Source organism: Entelurus aequoreus, linkage group LG13, assembly GCF_033978785.1.
Source record: "Entelurus aequoreus isolate RoL-2023_Sb linkage group LG13, RoL_Eaeq_v1.1, whole genome shotgun sequence".
Taxonomy (NCBI): domain Eukaryota; kingdom Metazoa; phylum Chordata; class Actinopteri; order Syngnathiformes; family Syngnathidae; genus Entelurus; species Entelurus aequoreus.
The window spans coordinates 65,334,317-65,355,543 of NC_084743.1; the positions used below are offsets into that span (position 1 = coordinate 65,334,317).

Genomic DNA, 21,227 nt, shown 5'->3' on the forward strand with positions numbered 1-21,227 from the left:
ATGTGGGATTGAAGTTGTTTAACATTTCGCAGGAAATTAAGATGTATTATATTATTTTGAAGGCAAAAGCTGTAACACACCGGAAACTGTACGGGGGCTCGCTTCTTTGCATCAAAACAATGTCTGCTACCTGCTGCTCTAATAATGCACAAACGATGTTTTAGATCATATTTATGTTAAAGTATGTTAACTATGAACATTATAAATATGAGTATAAATATATGTTATGTTGTGGTACGTTTTGTTCAAATATGCTCTACTCCTTTTTTGTCATGTTTGATTGTGCGATTGTAATTTTTTATTCTTTTTTTTTCATTTTATTTTCCACACATGTTGGAAATGAAGTGTTTAACATTTAGCAGGAAGTTTATGTATTATATTATTTTGAAGGCAAAAACTGGAACTCGCCAGAAGCTGATCGGTGACTCGCGTCTTTATCACAAAACGTTGTCCGGGTAAATACCGCCGCCCGCTGTTCTCATCATGAACAAACTATGTTTTTCTTTGTTGAAGTATACACATGTAGTATGTTACTTATAATAGTATTAAAATATAATATATTGTATTTATTATATTATATTATTACTGTGATCTTTTTTCTTGATGTTTATTTTTATCCATACATATGTTAGTGCGCAATATATAGTCCATCCATCCACGTTTATGGATGTATGTTATATTGTCTTTATATTCCAGCGAGTTAATCCATTTTTGGGGGGAATTGAAGGGATTATTATGATGCGTTCAAGAGTCTTACGGCCTGAGGCTTAAAGAAAACATTATGTTAATATTTATCAAAAAATATAAAACCATTATTATTCTATCAATTTATAAACGCGTCCTTTTACTGTGAATAGCGCCACTGACAGGGACAGATCCGTGAAGGCACCATAAGGCCCCTCCTCCTTCCGGGCACCTGTTGCGTGACGTACTCTTTTTCTCCGCACGATGCCGCCCTTTCCCACCTAATCCTGCCTCGGTCCTCTAGGTGGGGGAACTTGAAAGAAGCTCGCCGGTGATAAAAAAAAAAATTAAAAAAAATGTGTTGCTCTGTGTCGCCTTGTAGCACAGCATCGGAGCCACGCAGCTCCACGCAGCTCCACATTCTCATCCAGCATCTTCTCCTTCTTCTTCCGGGTAAGCCTCACCACGCCAGCGTGGGTAATGTTTGTGGAGGGAACCAGCTTGTCTTGTCACGGGAGACGCGGTAATAATCGCGGTAATGCAGGAGCACATTCCACGATTTCGGGAAAGTTATGTTAATAGGGAGGCAACGAGTGGGCAATAATGACATATCTGAAGGTCAACCATTATAAAAGAGTGCATATTACAAGTGTATTATATTCCACTACACCAGTGTCCGGGGCTCATGTTGGTAGGAATGTTTAAAGGCAAGTTAAGTCGCATTACTCACATTTTTCTTTTAATGCGAGCTCTTAATGGGTCAAATACTCACCTTTCTTGACCTTTGACCCTGATTAGTTGGCTTCCAGGCATGCTTGCAGTACGATGTAGCGGACGCCGTCGCATATTCGACATATTTTTGCCCGAAATGAATGTATTAGTATTGTCTGCGACAGGGGTGTAAAACTAATTTTAGATCGGGGGCCACAACAAAAATCTACTCCCAAGTGGTAAAATCACGGCAGATAACTTCAAAACTAGAAAATTCCCCTGGGAGGTGAGGGGAGCAGTGAGCAGCAGCGGGGGCCGCGCCCGGGAATCATTTTTGGTGATTTAACCCCCAGTTCCAAGCCTTGATGCTGAGTGCCAAGCAGGGAGGTAATGGCTCCCATTTTTATAGTCTTTGGTATGACTCGGCCGGGCTTTGAACTCACAACTAGGGATGTCCGATAATGGCTTTTTGCCGATATCCGATATTCCGATATTGTCCAACTCTTAATTACCGATACCGATATCAACTGATATATACAGTCGTGGAATTAACACATTATTATGCCTAATTTGGACAACCAGGTACGGTGAAGATAAGGTCCTTTTTAAAAAAAATTTAACCTCTGCATTTGACCCATCCCCTTGTTCCACACCCTGGGAGGTGAGGTGAGCAGTGAGCAGCAGCGGTGGCCGCACTCAGGAATCATTTTGGTGATTTAACCCTTGCTGCTGAGTGCCAAGCAGGGAGGTAATGGGTCCCATTTTTATAGTCTTTGGTATGACTCGGCCGGGGTTTGAACTCACGACCTATTGATCTCAGAGCGGACACTCTAACCACTAGGCCACTGAGCATTTATTTGTATATATGTATGTATATATATATATATATATATATATTAGGGGTGTAACGGTACCTGTATTTGTATTGAACCGTTTCGGTACGGGGGTTTCGGTTCGGTTCGGAGGTGTACCGAACTAGTTTCCACACGAACATATTCTGCCTCTGTCTCTGTCAGGACTCTACACAGCACCCAGCATTGTCCCGCCCACACAACCATCTGATTGGTTACAAACAGAGGGGTAACAGCCAATCAGCAGTGCGTATTCAGAGCGGTAACAGCCCTGTTACCGCTCTGAATACGCAGTGCGTATTCAGAGCGCATGTAGTCAGTGCTTAGTGTTTAGCAGGTAAGCATCAGGCTGCGGACTCTCCCCAAATTATAATAAACACCTCCCAGTCAACTGCTAGTAACATCACTATGAGCCCGTTGACCTTCTAGAAACCTAAACGGCAGCTCCGCTGGCTCGCAGTCCTGGCTTAAGGTGAAGGCTAATTCGCTTTTAGCGTAACGTTAGCTAATTTTGCGGTGTGTGTGTTTGTGTGTGTGCACGCGCGTGTGTGTGTGTGTGTGTGTGTTACGGACAGCAAAGCCCTGTCTGTCTGTTATTTCACTTTACCTTTTTCTGTGTTGATTGAGCTGTGTTGAAGCAGCAAAAAAGGACATTATGTTAAATGAAGAGTTTCTGTCTCTGATAGTTGATATAATAATGTAAGTGCATCATTAAGCCTACATGAACTCCATGGTGTTCAGGGATGAATAGTCTCTCCTATTGCTATTGTACCATTTTTTCAGCTTTAGTTACATTAATCATTAGTAATGCAGCAGCCTAGTTTTGAATGGCAGGGTCCCTGCTATCACATGTTGATAGAAATATAACATTTACATAATAAAAATCCACTACAGGCTTCCCAAATGCTGTAATAAATTAAGCATGATGAGTTGACTCGAAACTGTTTAATGTTGCACTTTTTATATGTAGAAGAAAAGTTTTGTCATTTTATTTCATCTGAACAACAACTTGAGGCAGTTTAATGTTGATTAACGTGGGCAGAATTATTATAGTGTTCCCAATGTTAAAAGGATAAAGCCAATGTTTACAAATTTGGTAAATAAATAACCAAAAAATTCATATTTTGTTGTTTTCTTACTGTACCGAAAATGAACCGAACCGTGACCTCTAAACCGAGGTACGTACTGAACCGAAATTTTTGTGTACAGTTACACCCCTATTATATATATATATATATATATATATATATATATATATATATATATATATATATATATATATATATATATATATATATATATATATATATGTGTGTATGTATATGTGTATGTATATATATATATGTATGTATATACTGTATGTATATATATATATATATATATATATGTGTGTATGTATATACTGTATGTATGTATATATATATATATATATATATATATATATATATATATATGTGTGTATGTATATACTGTATGTATGTATATATATATATATATATATATATATATATATATATATATATATATATATATATATATATATATATATATATATATATATATATATATATATATATATATATATATATATATATATATATATATATATATATATATATATATATATATATATATATATGTATATACTGTATGTATATTTATGTGTATATATGTATATACAATACAGGCCAAAAGTTTGAACACACCTTCTGATTCCCAACACAACTGATGGTCCCAACCCCATTGATAAAGAAATTAAACTAATCAACCCTGATAAGGCACACCTTTGAAGTGAAAACCATTTCAGGTGACTACCTCTTGAAGCTCATTGAGAGAATGCCAAGAGTGTGCAAAGCAGTAATCAGAGCAAAAGGTGGCAATTTTGAAGAAACTAGAATATAAAACATGTTTTCAGTTATTTCACCTTTTTTTGTGTTAAGTACATAACTCCACATGTGTTCATTCATAGTTTTGATGCCTTCAGTGACAATCTACAATGTAAATAGTCATGAAAATAAAGAAAACGCATTGAATGCGAAGGTGTCTAAACTTTTGACCTGTACTGTATATATATATATATATATATATATATATATATATATATATATATATATATATATATATATATATATATATATATATATATATATATATATATATAATATTTTTTTAGGTATTTTTTAGGAATTGTTTTTGTATTTTTTTTAAAGTTAAACTCTTGACAAAATAAACAAGCCAAAAATACAAATGTCCACTGCAGAGGACACGGGTTCTCAGTAGGCCATGTACATTAAAGGCTACTACTCAACATAGAAACGTGACAAGTAGGGATGTCCGATAATGGCTTTTTGCCGATATTCCGATATTGTCCAACTCTTTAATTACCGATACCGATATCAACCGATACCGATATATACAGTGGTGGAATTAACACATTATTATGCCTAATTTGGCCAACCACGTATGGTGAAGATAAGGTCCTTTTTAAAAAAAATAATAAAATAAAATAAGATAAATAAATTAAAAACATTTTCTTGAACAAAAAAGAAAGTAAAACAATATAGAAACAGTTTCATAGAAACTAGTAATTAATGAAAATGAGTAAAATTAACTGTTAAAGGTTAGTACTATTAGTGGACCAGCAGCACACACAATCATGTGTGCTTACGGACTGTATCCCTTGCAGACTGTATTGATATATATTGATATATAATGTAGGAACCAGAATATTAATACAGAAAGAAACAACCCTTTTGTGTGAATGAGTGTAAATGGGGGAGGGAGGTGTTTTGGGTTAGTGTACTAATTGTAAGTGTATCTGGTGTTTTTTATGTTGATTTAATTTTAAAAAATAAATAAATAAAAGATACCGATAATAAAAAAAACGATACCGATAATTTCCGATATTACATGTTTAAGCATTTATCGGCTTGATAATATCGGCCATCTCTAGTTACAAGCCAAAAGATATCATACAGTATTTGAGAGCAGCTGCAATACTTTGACTGTCAGCTCCAGCATTGTTCAGTTCTGCTCCAAAGTGTGAGACGGCGAGTTTTGGCTGCTATCGTCAGCAGAGAGCTCATGAATAATGAATCCGTGTGAAAATGCACGTGAACGTGAGACGCTGATCCACCGCACTTTCCCTTCCCACGCGTACTTAAACATTCTTACACAACCACATTGGAAAATCATTTGGGTAATAGAATCCATCCCGTAATAATGTTATGGAGCAGAGTATGACAACAATGGAGCTGAGATACTGTACTGTACTGTACTGTACATACTGTAAGTCAGGTGACTTAAATCCATTATAGATGATTAGCAGTCACGTAAGCACATAAAAATAGAAGAGCAGCCAAGGGAAATGGTTTAGTTTGCTTCAAACAGGCTTATTGTCAATAAGGAACATCATATTTTGTTTACATTTGAACAAATGAACACACCCGAAAAGGAGTAGGAAGAAACAGAGCTTATTTCACGCTATTCCCGCTCCGTGACTCAGCAATTAGTGAGAGTCTGTTCACTGCTTAAGTACTGACTGGAACATAAAATACACAATATGCAATCAAAAATAACTAGAAAAGCTCTCCGCCGCCAAGCCCTATCTTCCAATAGAAAAAAGGCCTGAATCCAGAATTTGATCCGGATCAGCCCTCAAAATCGAAACACTTGTGCCTTATGCCATTGTCTCGATACCAATATTTTGGTACCGGTACCAAAATGTATTTTGATACTTTTTGATACTTTTCGATGCTTTTCTAAATAAAGGGGACTACAAAAAAGGCATTATTGGATTTAGTTTAACAAAAAATCTTACGGTACATTAAACATATGTTTATTATTGCAATCGAAGAACAATTTTGTCCTTAAATAAAATAGTGAACTTACTAGACAACTTGTTTTTTAGTAGTAAGTAAGCAACAAAGGCTCTTAATTAGTCTGCTGACATATGCAGTAACATATTGTGTCATTCCCCATTCTATTATTTTGCGTGATTAATGCAATCATTTTTTGTGATTCATCCCTCTCGGAGTCGACAATGCAAAAACAAAATTACTATCGGCTCGGATATATATATATATATATATATATATATATATATATATATATATATATATATATATATATATATATATATATATACAGTATATATATATATATATATATATATATATATATATATATATATATATATATATATATATATATATATATATATATATATATATATATATATATATATATATATATATATATATATATATATAATATGTATGTGTATATATATATATATATATATATATATATATATACAGTATATATATATACATACATATATATATATATATATATATATGTATATATATATATATATATATATATGTATGTATATATATACATATATATATATATATATGTATGTATATATATATATATATATATATATATATATATATATATATATATATATATATATATATATATATATATGTATGTATATATATATATATATATATATATATGTATATATATATATATATTTTAGGGCTGCAACAACTAACCGATTAAAATCAATTATTAAAATAGTTGCCGATTAATTTAGTCATCGATTCGTTGGATCTATGCTATGCGCATGCGCAGAGGGTTTAAAAAAAAAAAAAAGTAATTAAAAAAAAAAAAAAAAAAAAAAGGTTTTTTTTTTTAAATAAACCTTTATTTATAAACTGCAACATTTACAAACAGCTGAGAAACAATAATCAAAATAAGTATGGTGCCAGTATGCTGTTTTTTTCCAATAAAATACTGGATAGGATAGAAATGTAGTTTGTCTCTTTTATCCGATTATTAATCGATTAATCGAAGTAATAATCGACAGATTAATCGATTGTCAAATTAATTATTAGTTGCAGCTCTAATATATATATATATATACATACACTACCGTTCAAAAGTTTGGGGTCACATTGAAATGTCCTTATTTTTGAAGGAAAAGCACTGTACTTTTCAATGAAGATAACTTTAAACTAGTCTTAACTTTAAAGAAATACACTCTATACATTGCTAATGTGGTATATGACTATTCTAGCTGCAAATGTCTGGTTTTTGGTGCAATATCTACATAGGTGTATAGAGGCCCATTTCCAGCAACTATCACTCCAGTGTTCTAATGGTACAATGTGTTTGCTCATTGGCTCAGAAGGCTAATTGATGATTAGAAAACCCTTGTGCAATCATGTTCACACATCTGAAAACAGTTTAGCTCGTTACAGAAGCTACAAAACTGACCTTCCTTTGAGCAGATTGAGTTTCTGGAGCATCACATTTGTGGGGTCAATTAAACGCTCAAAATGGCCAGAAAAAGAGAACTTTCATCTGAAACTCGACAGTCTATTCTTGTTCTTAGAAATGAAGGCTATTCCACAAAATTGTTTGGGTGACCCCAAACTTTTGTATATATATATATATATATATATATATATATATATATATATATATATATATATATATATATATATATATATATATATATATATATATATATATATATATATATATATATATATATATATATATATTATATATATATATATATATATATATTATATATATATATATATATATATATATATATATATATATATGTGTATATATATATGTATGTATATATATATATATATATATATGTGTATATATATATGTATGTATATATATATATATATATATATATATATATATATATATATATATATATATATATATATATATATATATATATATGTGTATATATATGTATATATATATATATATATGTATATGCAGTCCAATTACGATGCATCTCGAAATCGATTATTTCCCTCACCTCTAGTATATATCTATGTATGTATGTATGTATGTACATATAACATGAGGTTCTATCATAATAACTCAGAGAAACAATTATTTTACCCTCTACTGTGCTCAGTCTTACTTGTATTACTTTTTACAGCTCTTGAAGGTGTCAAATCCCTAATCGTTGCTTCACAGCTGCAAATTGAGAGCATAAATAATGGAGAACTTTCTCTTTCGTCCTGCATAACACACACACACACATACACGTTCTTGTATTTGTCACCTTCTTGAGACCTCAGAAAATGTCTACCTCTTTACGACCACCCTTTCTAGATATATAAAGATTTGTATTTACAACATTAATGATATATACATACGATGTAAATATAAAAAAGGTAAGCTTTTAGTTTAAAAATTTTTTTTTTAATTTTTTTTGTAATTGGTTTTTAATCTTCATTATTTACTTCAAGTTATTACAGTATGTCTCTATATAAATATAATTTTTATTTTTTTAAATACATTTTGGCCAAAGGCGGCACATTTCAATTTCTTACACACATTTGTTATTTCATATGTTGACCAGAGGGGGAGCACTTTTAAACCCGACACACAGTCAATTTGAAAAATCCCTCCTTTTTGGGACCACGTTAATTTTGATAGACTTCACCACCAGGGGTGCAAATGAGACATTCTCTATTAGATACAATGATTTTCCGTATTGGGACCATGATTTATGTCCTAACTTGTTCACCGGTCCTCAAATGGAAGGTACTTTTCCTTGTTGATGTCTCAAGAAGGGTAGAAATACAAGAACAAACACAAGCACACACACACACACACACACACACACACACACGCACACACACAGTGCTTCTTTGCAACTTAGAGTAAGGAAGTCTCTTTGCGGAGTTTTCATTGTCACCATTCTTGTAATTGGTTGGATCAGTGACATCACAGTTTTCCAACGTCCCACAGCCTGACACAGCCCTTGAATGTAGCATATCATGTATTAGCATTATTACCATGCTGTGATGCCACACTGTGGACATTTAGTTCAGGTTCAGCACGGTGGTTAACAAGTCTGCCTCACGGTCATGTGGTTCTAGATTTGAATCTCAGCTCAGACTTCTCCATGTGGACTTCTCCATCTTCTCCCTGTGCTCGCGTGTTTACTACCACTTCCACCCATTGTCCCAAAACATGAATGTTAGGTTAATTATGGATTCTAAATTGTCCGTGGGTGTGAATGTGAGTGTGAATGCTTGTGTCCTGGCCTAGACTGAAGACCAGTCCAGGGTGTAAAGTTGCCTGGGATAGGCTCCAACTCACCTGTGACCTTTAACAGGTTAGGCCGGGGGTCAGCAACCCTCATGTGGCTCTTGAGCGCCGCTCTGGTGGCTCCATGGAGCTTTTTCAAAAATGTTTGGAAATGGGAAAAAAAAGGGGTGAAAAATATATTTTTTGTTGTAATATGGTTTCTGTAAGAGGACAAACATGACACAAACCTTCCTAATTGTTAGAAAGTAATTAAGTCCATCCATCCATTTTCTACCGCTTAAGTAAGTAAGTCAATGTTATTTCTAAAGTGCTTTCCACAGATAAAATCACAAAGTGCTGTACAGAACATAGGTCAAGTAAAAGAACAATTACATAAAAATAAAATAAAAAATGATACAAAGTGAAAAATGATAAAAATGATAGTTAAAAGGTGCATTAATTAACTAAAAGCTTTACTAAAAAGAGAAAGCCCACTGTTTAATATGGTTGTGTGTATGCTTCACTGATAAGAGTATTTGGTGGCCCTTGAACTCACCGTTGTGTGGACTGTGACCCAACAGTTTGTTTACGTGTATAACTTTCTCCGACGCTGCCGCAGAGAGACGTGTTTTATGCCACTCCTTCTTTGTCTCATTTTGTCCACCAAACGTTTTATACTGTGCATGAATGCACAAAGGTGAACTTTGTTGATGTTATTGACTGGTTATGGAGTGCTAATCAGGCATATTTGTTCACTGCATGACTGCAAGTTAATCAATGCTAACATGCTATTTAGGCTAGCTTTAGTACATATTGCATCATTGTGCCTCATTTTTAGGTATATTTGAGATCATTTAATTTCCTTTACTTATGTTAATATATATGTGCATGTCTCATGACACATTATCTATATGTAATATCGGCTGCATTTCTGATAGTTGTTAGTGTGCCGTGTTGTTCCAGACCACAGCAAACGTTAGCCAGCTTGCAAAGATTGTAATAAATCCATTAGAAGAAGACAGCCTGCCGTTTCCTTCAACTTGGACACACACATATTTACATTTGGCCATTCGAAGCCAGTAATTTCCAGGAGTTATCTCACCCTCTGAGAAGTTTTACTAATGTTTTCCAATGTTGTAAAAATGTCCATCCATCCATCCATCCATCTTCAACCGCTTATCCGGAATCGGGTCGCGGGGACAGCAGCTCCAGCAAAGACCCCCAGACTTCCCTCTCCAGAGCAACATTTGCGACTTCCTCCTGGGGAATCCCGAAGCGTTCCCAGGCCAGAGAGGAGATGTAATCCCCCCATCTGGTCCTTGGCCTGCCGGGGGGCCTCCTCCCAGTGGGACGTGCAACCAGGACCTCCCTAGGGAGACGCTCGTGAGGCATCCGCACGAGATGCCCGAACCACCTAAGCTGGCTCCTTTCCAAGCGAAGGAGCAGCGGCTCTACTCCGAGTCTCTCTCGGGTGACTGCACTTCTCACCCTATCTCTAAGGGAGATGCCAGCCACCCTTCTGAGGAAACTCATTTCGGCCGCTTGTATCCGCGATCTTATTCTTTCGGTCATTACCCACACTTCATGACCATAGGTGAGAGTAGGAATGTAGATAGCTCGGTAGACCGAGAGCTTTGCCTTCTGGCTCAGCTCCCGTTTCGTCACAACAGTGCGGCAGAGAGACTGCAATACTGCCCCAGCTGCTCCGATTCTCCGGCTGATTTCCTTCTCCATCTTTCCCTCACTCGTGAACAAGACCCCGAGATACTTAAACTCCTCCACCTGGGACAGAGTCCTGTCCCCTACCCGGACTGTACAAACCATCGGTTTCCTGCTGAGAACCATGGCCTCAGATTTGGAGATGCTGATCCTCATTCCAGCCGCTGAACACTCGGCTGCGAACCGATCCAGTGAGAGCTGAAGGTCACGAACCGAAGGTGCCATCAGGACCACATCATCTGCAAACAGCAGTGATGCAACCTTTAGCCCCCCGAGACGTATACCCTCTCCGCCATGGCCACGACTCCGCCTAGAAATCCTGTCCATGAAAATCACAAACAGGATAGGTGACAGAGCGCAGCCCTGGCGGAGACCAACCCCCACTGGAAACGGATCCGACTTACATCCAAGCACCCGGACACAACTCTCGCTTTGGTTGTACAGAGATTGGATGGCCCTCAGCAGGGTTCCCCTCACTCCGTACTCCCTCAGCACCTCCCACAAGATCTCCCGAGGGACGCGGTCATACGCCTTCTCCAAATCCACAAAACACATGTAGACTGGATAGGCATACTCCCAGGCCCTCTCCAGGATTCCCGCAAGCGTGAAGAGTTGGTCAGTTGTTCCACGACCAGGACGGAATCCACATTGCTCCTCTTGAATCTGAGGTTCGACTATCGGCCGGACCCTCCTTTCCAGTACCTTGGCGTAAACTTTCCCAGGGAGGCTGAGTAGTGTGATACCCCTGTAATTAGCACACACCCTCTGGTCCCCCTTTTTGAAAAGGGGAACCACCACCCCAGTCTGCCACTCCCTCGGCACTGTCCCAGACTTCCACGCAATGTTGAAAAGGCGTATCAACCAAGACAGCCCATCAACACCCAGAGCCTTCAGCATTTCTGGACGGATCTCGTCAACCCCCGGAGCTTTGCCACTGTGGAGTTGTCTAACTACCTCAGTGACTTCACCCCGAGAGATCGACGTCGATCCCCCATCATCCTCAGGCCCTGCTCCTATCAGGGAGGGTGTGTCTGATGTATTTGGGTTCAGGAGTTCCTCAAAGTGCTCTTTCCAACGCCCTACGACTTCCTCACTTGAAGTCAGCAAAGTCCCATCCTTGCCGTACACAGCTTGGATGGTTCCCTGCTTCCCCCTCCTGAGGTGCCGTATGGTCTTCCAGAACAGCTTTGGTGCCGCCCGATAGTCCTTCTCCATGGATTCCCCGAACTGCTCCCACACCCTCTGCTTAGCCTCGTCCACAGCCACGGCCGCTGCCCTTCGGGCCCGTCGGTACCTTGCAACTGCCTCCGGAGTCCCCCGGGATAACATACCCCGGTAGGACTCCTTCTTCAGTCGGACGGCTTCCCTGACCACCACTGTCCACCAGGGTGTTCGAGGGTTACCGCCCCTTGAGGCACCTAAGACCTTCTGACCACAGCTCGCAGCTGCAGCTTTAGCAATAGAGGCTTTGAACATTGCCCATTCCTGTTCAATGTCCCCAACCTCCACAGGGATGGCAGAGAAGTCCCGCCGGAGGTGGGAGTTGAAGTCCTTCCGGACAGAGGACTCCTCCAAACGTTCCCAGTTCACCCGCACTACACGCTTGGGTTTGCCAGGTCTGTCCAGAGGTTTCCCCCGCCATCTAACCCAACTCACCACCAGATGGTGATCAGTTGACAGTTCAGCCCCTCTCTTCACCCGAGTGTCCAAAACATACGGCCTCAGATCAGCTGATACGATTACAAAATCGATCATTGATCTTTGGCCTAGGGTGCTCTGGTACCAGGTACACCTATGAGCATCCTTATGCTTGAACATGGTGTTTGTTATCGCAAGTCCGTGACTAGCACAGAAGTCCAATAACAATCCACCACTCAGGTTCAGATCAGGGAGACCGTTCCTCCCAATCACGCCAGTCCAAGTATCACTGTCATTGCCCACGTGCGCGTTGAAGTCCCCCAGCAAGACTATGGAATCCCCTGCCGGCGCCCCATACAGGACCCCATGCAAGGTATCCAAGAAGGCTGAATACTCTGAACTCCTGTTTGGTGCGTATGCACAAACAACAGTCAGAGTTTTCCCCCCTCCAACCCTAAGGCGAAGGGAGGCGACCCTCTTGTCCACTGGGGTGAACTCCAACGTACAGGCACTCAGCCGGGGACTCGTGAGTATCCCCACACCCGCCTGTGCCCTCACGCCCTGAGCAACTCCAGAAGTGAACAAGGTCCATCCCTTGTCCAGGAGTGTGGTTTCAGAGCCCTTGCTATGCGTAGAGGTAAGCCCCACCAGATCCAACCGGTAGCGCTCCACCTCTCGCACCAGCTCAGGCTCCTTCCCCACCAGCGTAGAGACGTTCCACGTCCCGAAAGTCAGCCTCTGCTGCCCCGAATTGGTCCGTCCGGAGCCTCCACTTTCACTGCCATCCACTTGGCAGCGCACCCGACCCCACTGGTTCCGACCGCGGGTGGTGGGCCCACGTGGCAGAGAAGATGGTGTGTCCACGTAGCTTCTTCGGGCTGTGCCCGGCCGGGCTCCGTGGCAAGCCCGGCCACCAGGCGCTCGCTGACGACAACTTGGACACACACATATTTACATTTGGCCATTCGAAGCCAGTAATTTCCAGGAGTTATCTCACCCTCTGAGAAGTTTTACTAATGTTTTCCAATGTTGTAAAAATGTGTAGAATAAATATTACATTTCAACATTTCTGTCAACAAAAATTTGCGTCAGCCTGCGACACATAGTCATTTTGATAGTAGGCTAATATAGCTAATTAGCCACTTACATCATGTTTTGCCATAATTATAACACTTATATAAATCTTTAAATTTTTTGCTGCTCCAGACAGATTACTATTTTGTATTTTTGGTCAAATATGGCTCTTTCAACATTTTGGGTTGCCGACCCCTGGGTTAGGCAGTAGAAGATTTATGAATGAATGAATATGGCTCAGAATTTTACTTGTTTAGAACACCAATTCGACTTAATGCCACCAATTGTGTGACGTTTGTTTTTAGACCACATTTTGAAGGATTACTCTGCAGTTTTAGTCAGAAATGCATTAAAAGAAAGTCAGTGAACATTGACTGAGCTAAAAGGCAAAAGTTGTCAACTCATTGTCCACCTTAAGGCTACGGGAAATAAGGTTCACACAACGCGTTATCACACATCCGCACCAGCTGGCTGTCACTGTCATGCATGACCGCTACTGGCGTGACCCCGGGATGCAGAGAAAGGTATAGCGACGTGCAGGGGAGAGTGTTTTTATTAAGAACGAGGCGAGCAAAATAAATCATGTAGCGGAAAATAATTAAAAATAATTTGGAGAAAAATTATACAATCAGAATTGATTGATTGATTGAAACTTTTATTAGAAGATTGTACAGTACAGTACATATTCCGTACAATTGACCACTAAATGGTAACACCCGGATACGTTTTTCAACTTGTTTAAGTTGGGGTCCACGTAAATCAAATCATGGTACAAATATATACTATCAGCATAATGCAGTCATCACACAAGTTAATCATCAGAGTATATACATTGAATTATTTACATTATTTACAATCCGGGGGGTGGGATGTGGAGGGGTGGTGGGGTTGGGGCGGGGGGGTTTAGGTTTGGTTGATATCAGCACTTCAGTCATCTGAGAAATGAACATTGAAATAGTGTAGGTCTGACTTCGTAGGATATGTACAGCGAGCAGTGAACATAGTGAGCTCAGAAAGCATAAAAACAAGTACATACATTTGATTATTTACAATCTGGGGAGGTGGGATGTGGAGGGGGGGAGGGTGTTAGTCTAGGGTTGAAGTTGCCTAAAATGACGCAGTATGTTACTGCATACGTCAGCAACAAAATTAGGAACATTTGAAACCAGATTTGAAATAATTAAGTGGTCATTTACGTACAAAATAATGTATGGTGATATATATTGTTATCGCAGCAGGTTGCAATGTATATCATGATATACATTTTAGACTATATCGCCCAGCCTAAGGCTACAGTGTGTTTCCTAGTCAGGAAGTAGTCTTTGCCATTAAGTTGAATGTGCCAGTCTTGTCTTTTGTTGCACCTTAAAAAGTGTTTGGAGTGTAAGTATCATACGTATTACACACCAGATATTTAATTGTAACGTGCATCTTATTTGTAGTTTTGATTACCAAATTTGTAAGTGTTGAAATTGCCATGTAAACTTGCTAATCAGTAGCATGTATATGGCATACACACTGAAAATTAGCATTGAGCTAGTACATTTTGAAAAATAGGAACTAACTTTTGAGTGCTTTTTATCAGTCATACTTGTTGTTTTGGCTAGGAACATTGCAAGATTATCTAGAGCAGGGGTCACCAACCTTTTTGAAACCAAGAGCTACTTCTTGGGTACTAATTAATGCGAAGGGCTACCAGTTTGATACACACTTAAACAAATTGCCAGAAATAGCCAATTTGCTCAATTTACCTTAAACTCTGTGTTATTATTAATAATTAATGATATTTATCTTTGTGGAAACACTGATCATCTTAATGATTTCTCACAATAAATATATATAGAAACAGATAAATATCAATATGCAACACTTTATTTTTATATTTTCTCTAAGTGCACATTTTTCAAATTGAACATTTTAAAATGATCACTTCTAAGACAGTCTTGTGAAATCACAATATCCCATTTTAACTAGCTAGCCACTAACATTTTTTTAACAAATCATTAATTACTTTGCACCATGTTTGTAAAAATAATAACTCATGTAAAATACAAAAGTCAACTCTCAAATTTTTAAATAAATCATGTCACACTTTGAACTGGACACCAAATCTGTTATCTGTTTCTTTGTCAGTTAGTGAAGACCAAGTCTTTAAAATATTTTCTTGGATTTTCAAATTCTATTTGAGTTTTGTCTCTCTTAGAATTAAAAATGTCGAGCAAAGCGAGACCAGCTTGCCAGTAAATAAATAAAATTTAAAAAATAGAGGCAGCTCACTGGTAAGTGCTGCTATTTGAGCTATTTTTAGAACAGGCCAGCGGGCTACTCATCTGGTCCTTACGGGCTACCTGGTGCCCGCGGGCACCACGTTGGTGACCCCTGATCTAGAGGCAGTTCGCTACGAATACGCCTGTTTTCCCGCCAAGTGCTTTTTAAGCCAGTACAGAGTCTGCAACCGGTCACGTGAAACGAAGCATCGAAAAACGGTACCTTTTGAATTTTACGTGAATCGGTACCCAGTAGTACCGACGGAATTCGGTTGGTATCTATAAAAGTACTGAAATTGGTACCTATCGCTACGTGTTACACATGACTTGCTCATTCATATTTCTCCGTGCATCCTGTTTAAGGTCACGTGTGAGCTGGAGCCTATCCCAGCTGACTTTGGGCAAGATGCTGGTTACAACTTGGTAACCAGACAATCACAGACAATGTAGCGTAGTAGTCGGGCCGCATGCTAACTCAAAGCTGCCAGCTGGCCTTCTGAGCATTTACACAAAAAAATATGTTTATAAATCATGCATGCATGTTTCAAAATAGGCATTTCTAAGTAGAGATGCACGGCAGCAAATTCAGCGTCACGTTCACTCTTTTATTAACCCGTGTGGCTGCATATTTCTCAGGTTGACCTATAACTTTCCAATAATCAGCAACAAGAGCCACAAATGTTTGACTTGAGGCGACCATACTGCAGCATGTATGCTGACATACCAAGCACATCAGGCCACAGGCAGAATTCCCCGGAGAACAAACCCCCATTGTCAAATTGTTATTGTCTTAAAGGCCTACTGAAATGATTTTTTTTAATTTAAACGGGAATAGCAGATCCATTCTATGTGTCATACTTGATCATTTCGCGATATTGCCATATTTTTGCTGAAAGGATTTAGTAGAGAACATCGATGATAAAGTTCGCAACTTTTGGTCGCTGATAAAAATAGCTTTGTCTGTACCGGAAGTAGCGTGACGTCGCAGGTTGAAAGGCTCCTCACATTTCCACATTGTTTACAATACAGCGAGAGCGATTCGGACCGAGAAAGCGACGATTACCCCATTAATTTGAGCCAGGATGAAAGATTTGTGGATGAGGAACGTGAGAGTGAAGGACTAGAGTGCAGTGCAGGACGCATCTTTTTGCGCTCTGACCGTAACTTAGGTACAAGCTGGCTCATTGGATTCCACACTTTCTCCTTTTTCTATTGTGGATCACGGATTTGTATTTTAAACCACCTCGGATACTATATCCTCTTGAAAATGAGAGTCGAGAACGCGAAATGGACATTCACTGTGACTTTTATCTCCACGACAATACATCGGCGAAGCACTTTAGCTACGGAGCTAACGTGATAGCATCGGGCTTAACTGCAGATAGAAACAAAAGAAATAAACCCCTGACTGGAAGGATAGACAGAAAATCAACAATACTATTAAACCCTGGACCTGTAAATACACGGTTAATGCTTTCCAGCCTGGCGAAGCTTAACAATGCTGTTGCTAACGACGCCATTGAAGCTAACTTAGCAACGGGACCTCACAGAGCTATGCTAAAAACATTAGCTATCCACCTACGCCAGCCAGCCCTCATCTGCTCATCAACACCCGTGCTCACCTGCGTTCCAGCGATCGACGGAGCGACGAAGGACTTCACCCGATCATCAGTGCGGTCGGCGGCTAGCGTCGGATAGCGCGTCTGCTATCCAAGTCAAAGTCCTCCTGATTGTGTTGCTGCAGCCAGCCCCTAATACGGCGATCCCACCTAAAGCTTTCTTCTTTGCAGTCTTCATTGTCCATTAAACAAATTGCAAAAGATTCACCAACACAGATGTCCAGAATACTGTGGAATTTTGCGATGAAAACCGAGCTTTTTGTATTGGATACAATGTGTCCGAATACTTCCGTTTCAACGATTGACGTCACGCGCATACGTCATCATACATAGACGTTTTCAACCGGAAGTTTAGCGGGAAATTTAAAATTGCACTTTATAAGTTAACCCGGCCGTATTGGCATGTGTTGCAATGTTAAGATTTCATCATTGATATATAAACTATCAGACTGCGTGGTCGGTAGTAGTAGCTTTCAGTAGGCCTTTAATAGTTGTAGATGGGGAGTGTCAAAAGCAGTTTGTGAAAATCTTGTAAGGAAAATACATTTTTTTGTTTTACAATTAGTTTCATCTTACATTTATAAATTTGATCACTTTGGTGGAATATGACATCCATGCCCATGATGAGTGAAATCAACTGTACTATATTTCGGACCATAGGGCGCAATTGGGGTTACTGTACAGGGGTCGCAATCTACCAGTTGATCTTTGGGGCCCTACCAGTCAACTAAAAAAAAAGTATTAATATGACATCAGTGCATCCGACATCAAACAACTCTTCCCTCAACCACGACATCATCGCTCGCCTGCGACAGGAAGCTAAAAAATTTTAGAGTCTGTGAACATTGCTCCAAAGTACGGATTTTGTGTTGATATATTGTGCATACAAAACTAAACATTGACTTATGCAAAAACAGTAATATATGATAAAACAAGGCGGCAACTAAAGAAGAACTTCCCTGTTTATACCCGCTTGATCACAGAGGAAAACCCGCCAGGCGAACAGCTGATTTTACTACTTCCGGCGCTGACGTAAGACAACCATGTGACTCGCGTCCCATATGTAACTATAGGATGAACACATTTACTACGGTACTAAGACTATAGTGGCCGTAAACAGTTAGCTGCTACAGTTGGGGTGCTCAAAGTTTGGCACAGGGGCCTTCTAATGCCCGTGACTTGTTTTTTAATTGGCCCTAGGCACATTACAAAAAACACCAGCAAAAATTGGGAAAACAGCAAGAAGCACAATGAAAAATAGTCAAAATGTTGACACCAGCCAATAATAACGACACAAAGCTTTGTCTCTATAAAACAAAAAACAAAAAAAACAATGTGTATATATATGTATATATGTATACATATGTGTATATATATGTAGGTGTGAGAAAAAAAATCACAAGACTACTTCATCTCTACAGGCCTGTTTCATGAGGGGTTCCCTCAATCATCAGGAAATTGTATGTGTATATATATGTATGTATATATATATATGTATATATGTATACATATGTGTATATATATATGCATATACATGTATATGTATGTGTTTATATATATACATATATATATATATATATATATATATATATATATATATATATATATATATATATATATATATATATATATGCATATGCATGTATATGTATGTGTGTGTGTATATATATGTGTGTGTATATATATATATATATATATATATATATATATATATATATATATATATATATATATATATATATATATATATATATATATATATATATATATATATATATATATATATATAAAATCTACACACACATACAAAACATAGTTGACGCAAGAGTAGATCTTGCTTTGGTTCTTACCTGAGACCAGAGATCTTGGGCTCGAAAAGTTGTGGTTGGTGACTGGATCACATTATAAGGCGCACTGCCAACGAGCGATTCTATTCAGGCCTATTTTCATACAAAAGGTGCACCGGATTATAAGGGGCATTAAAAGGGTCATATTATGATTATGATAGAGAAAAAGAAGGAGCTTATTGACTACGGCGCAGACTACAATGGCGGACGCGTGCAAATTTTCAGGACTTATGCAGATCCCAAATACACATCAGCAGGTACCAATAAGTAAGAAAAGTTGTTTTTGCATAATACTGCGTAATAAAAACAAGATGCTGTTTCCTATTAGGTGCCATTTTAAGGTCTCTATACACACACCATAATAATACCCGTATGTTGAAGCACAGTACGTCTGACTACGGTAGCCGTAATGCTCGGACAATCCATCAAGCAGCTTAACAAAGTCGTACTAAAAGTCGTTTTTGAGTGCCGTGTATAATGTTCTGTATTCTCAATGGAACATCAAAGTTTTATTTATTTATTGAACAGACTACACATATATATTATGTGTGACTGCCATCTACTGGTCACACTTATCATTACACCATGTACAAAATAAAATTACTTCGAGGTCGGTAAGCACAGCCAGAGTTATTAGGTGCACCGGGTTATGAGGCGCACTGTTGATTCTTGAACTAACGGATTTTAATCTCGCCTCGTAGTCGTGAAAAATACTGTAGTTATGCAATATAATGCAGTGCAAACTACGATGACGGCAATAAACATTTTATCAATGACTTTGTGTCTCCTGACTGTGAGAGACGTCTCTCATGCCGTGCAGGTGCACATTACTCAGAGGGACGGGGCTGAATGAACAGTGAGACGTGCAGACGTGAGGGGGGGGGGGGGGGGGGGGTCAGTCTTAAAGGTGGCACAAAAGAGGCAGTGTTCACTTCCTGCAATGTGCTGAGAGGAGACAGAACCGTGCTGAAAGCCACAGAAGCAGAGAGACCAAAGCGATAGAGACCCTTTGGTTTTTTGTATTGTCCTTACACAGACCCTCATGGTGGCCCCCCCTAGCATGCAGCCCCCTTCTTCTTGTGCAGCCCTCGTCTTATGCCGCACTCTTTGCTTCTCAATTTTCTACATTTTTCTTTTAATGGCTGAAGTGCCGCAATATGACCTCCGACACTGGAAGTGACAGAAAAGGTAAATTGTAAAGCACCAAAATGTGATCGTCTGGACTGGACTTTGTGTTCTTAAAGGGCGCATTCCTGAGCTCGCTCAGCTGTAGCCGGGTGATTAATAGGAACGAGCAGATTGTTGAAATTGTTGAAAAACTGACATTGTTGTTGATTACTGGCAGCCAGGTGACTGACTTCATTGGGAAGTCACAGTGAGATCGTACAATATTCACTTTCAGTTTGTCATGATACAAATCACACCCAAACAATGACAATAGTCAATTTAATTTGTGTCCATTAAAAACATTTCAAGTCATAAAAATGATAATGAATGTCATTAATTTGACTTAATTTTAGGATATTGACACAAATGTATGGAATTTAAAAAATATTATGGCTAGTGATGGCTGCAGCTCACATTTGAACAGATACGGTACCAATGTTGTCTGTCTATCTGTGTTGGCCCTTAAATGAGGTGGCGACTTGTCCAGGGTGAACCCCGCCTTCCGCCCGATTGTAGCTGAGATAGGCTCCAGCGCCCCCCGCGACCCCGAAGGGAATAAGC

At 38.7% G+C, this 21,227-nt stretch overlaps 1 protein-coding gene across 2 annotated transcripts in view; it reads left to right on the forward strand.

The window, feature by feature from the left end:
* Positions 1-1,020: 1,020 nt before the first annotated feature.
* veph1 (ventricular zone expressed PH domain-containing 1) overlaps positions 1,021-21,227 on the forward strand; it is a 251,566-nt gene continuing 231,359 nt past the window's right edge. For both annotated transcript variants that reach the window (XM_062068176.1, XM_062068178.1), the window contains exon 1: positions 1,021-1,137. The gene's annotated coding sequence lies outside the window, so the exon portion shown is untranslated. The remainder of the gene's footprint in view (positions 1,138-21,227) is intronic.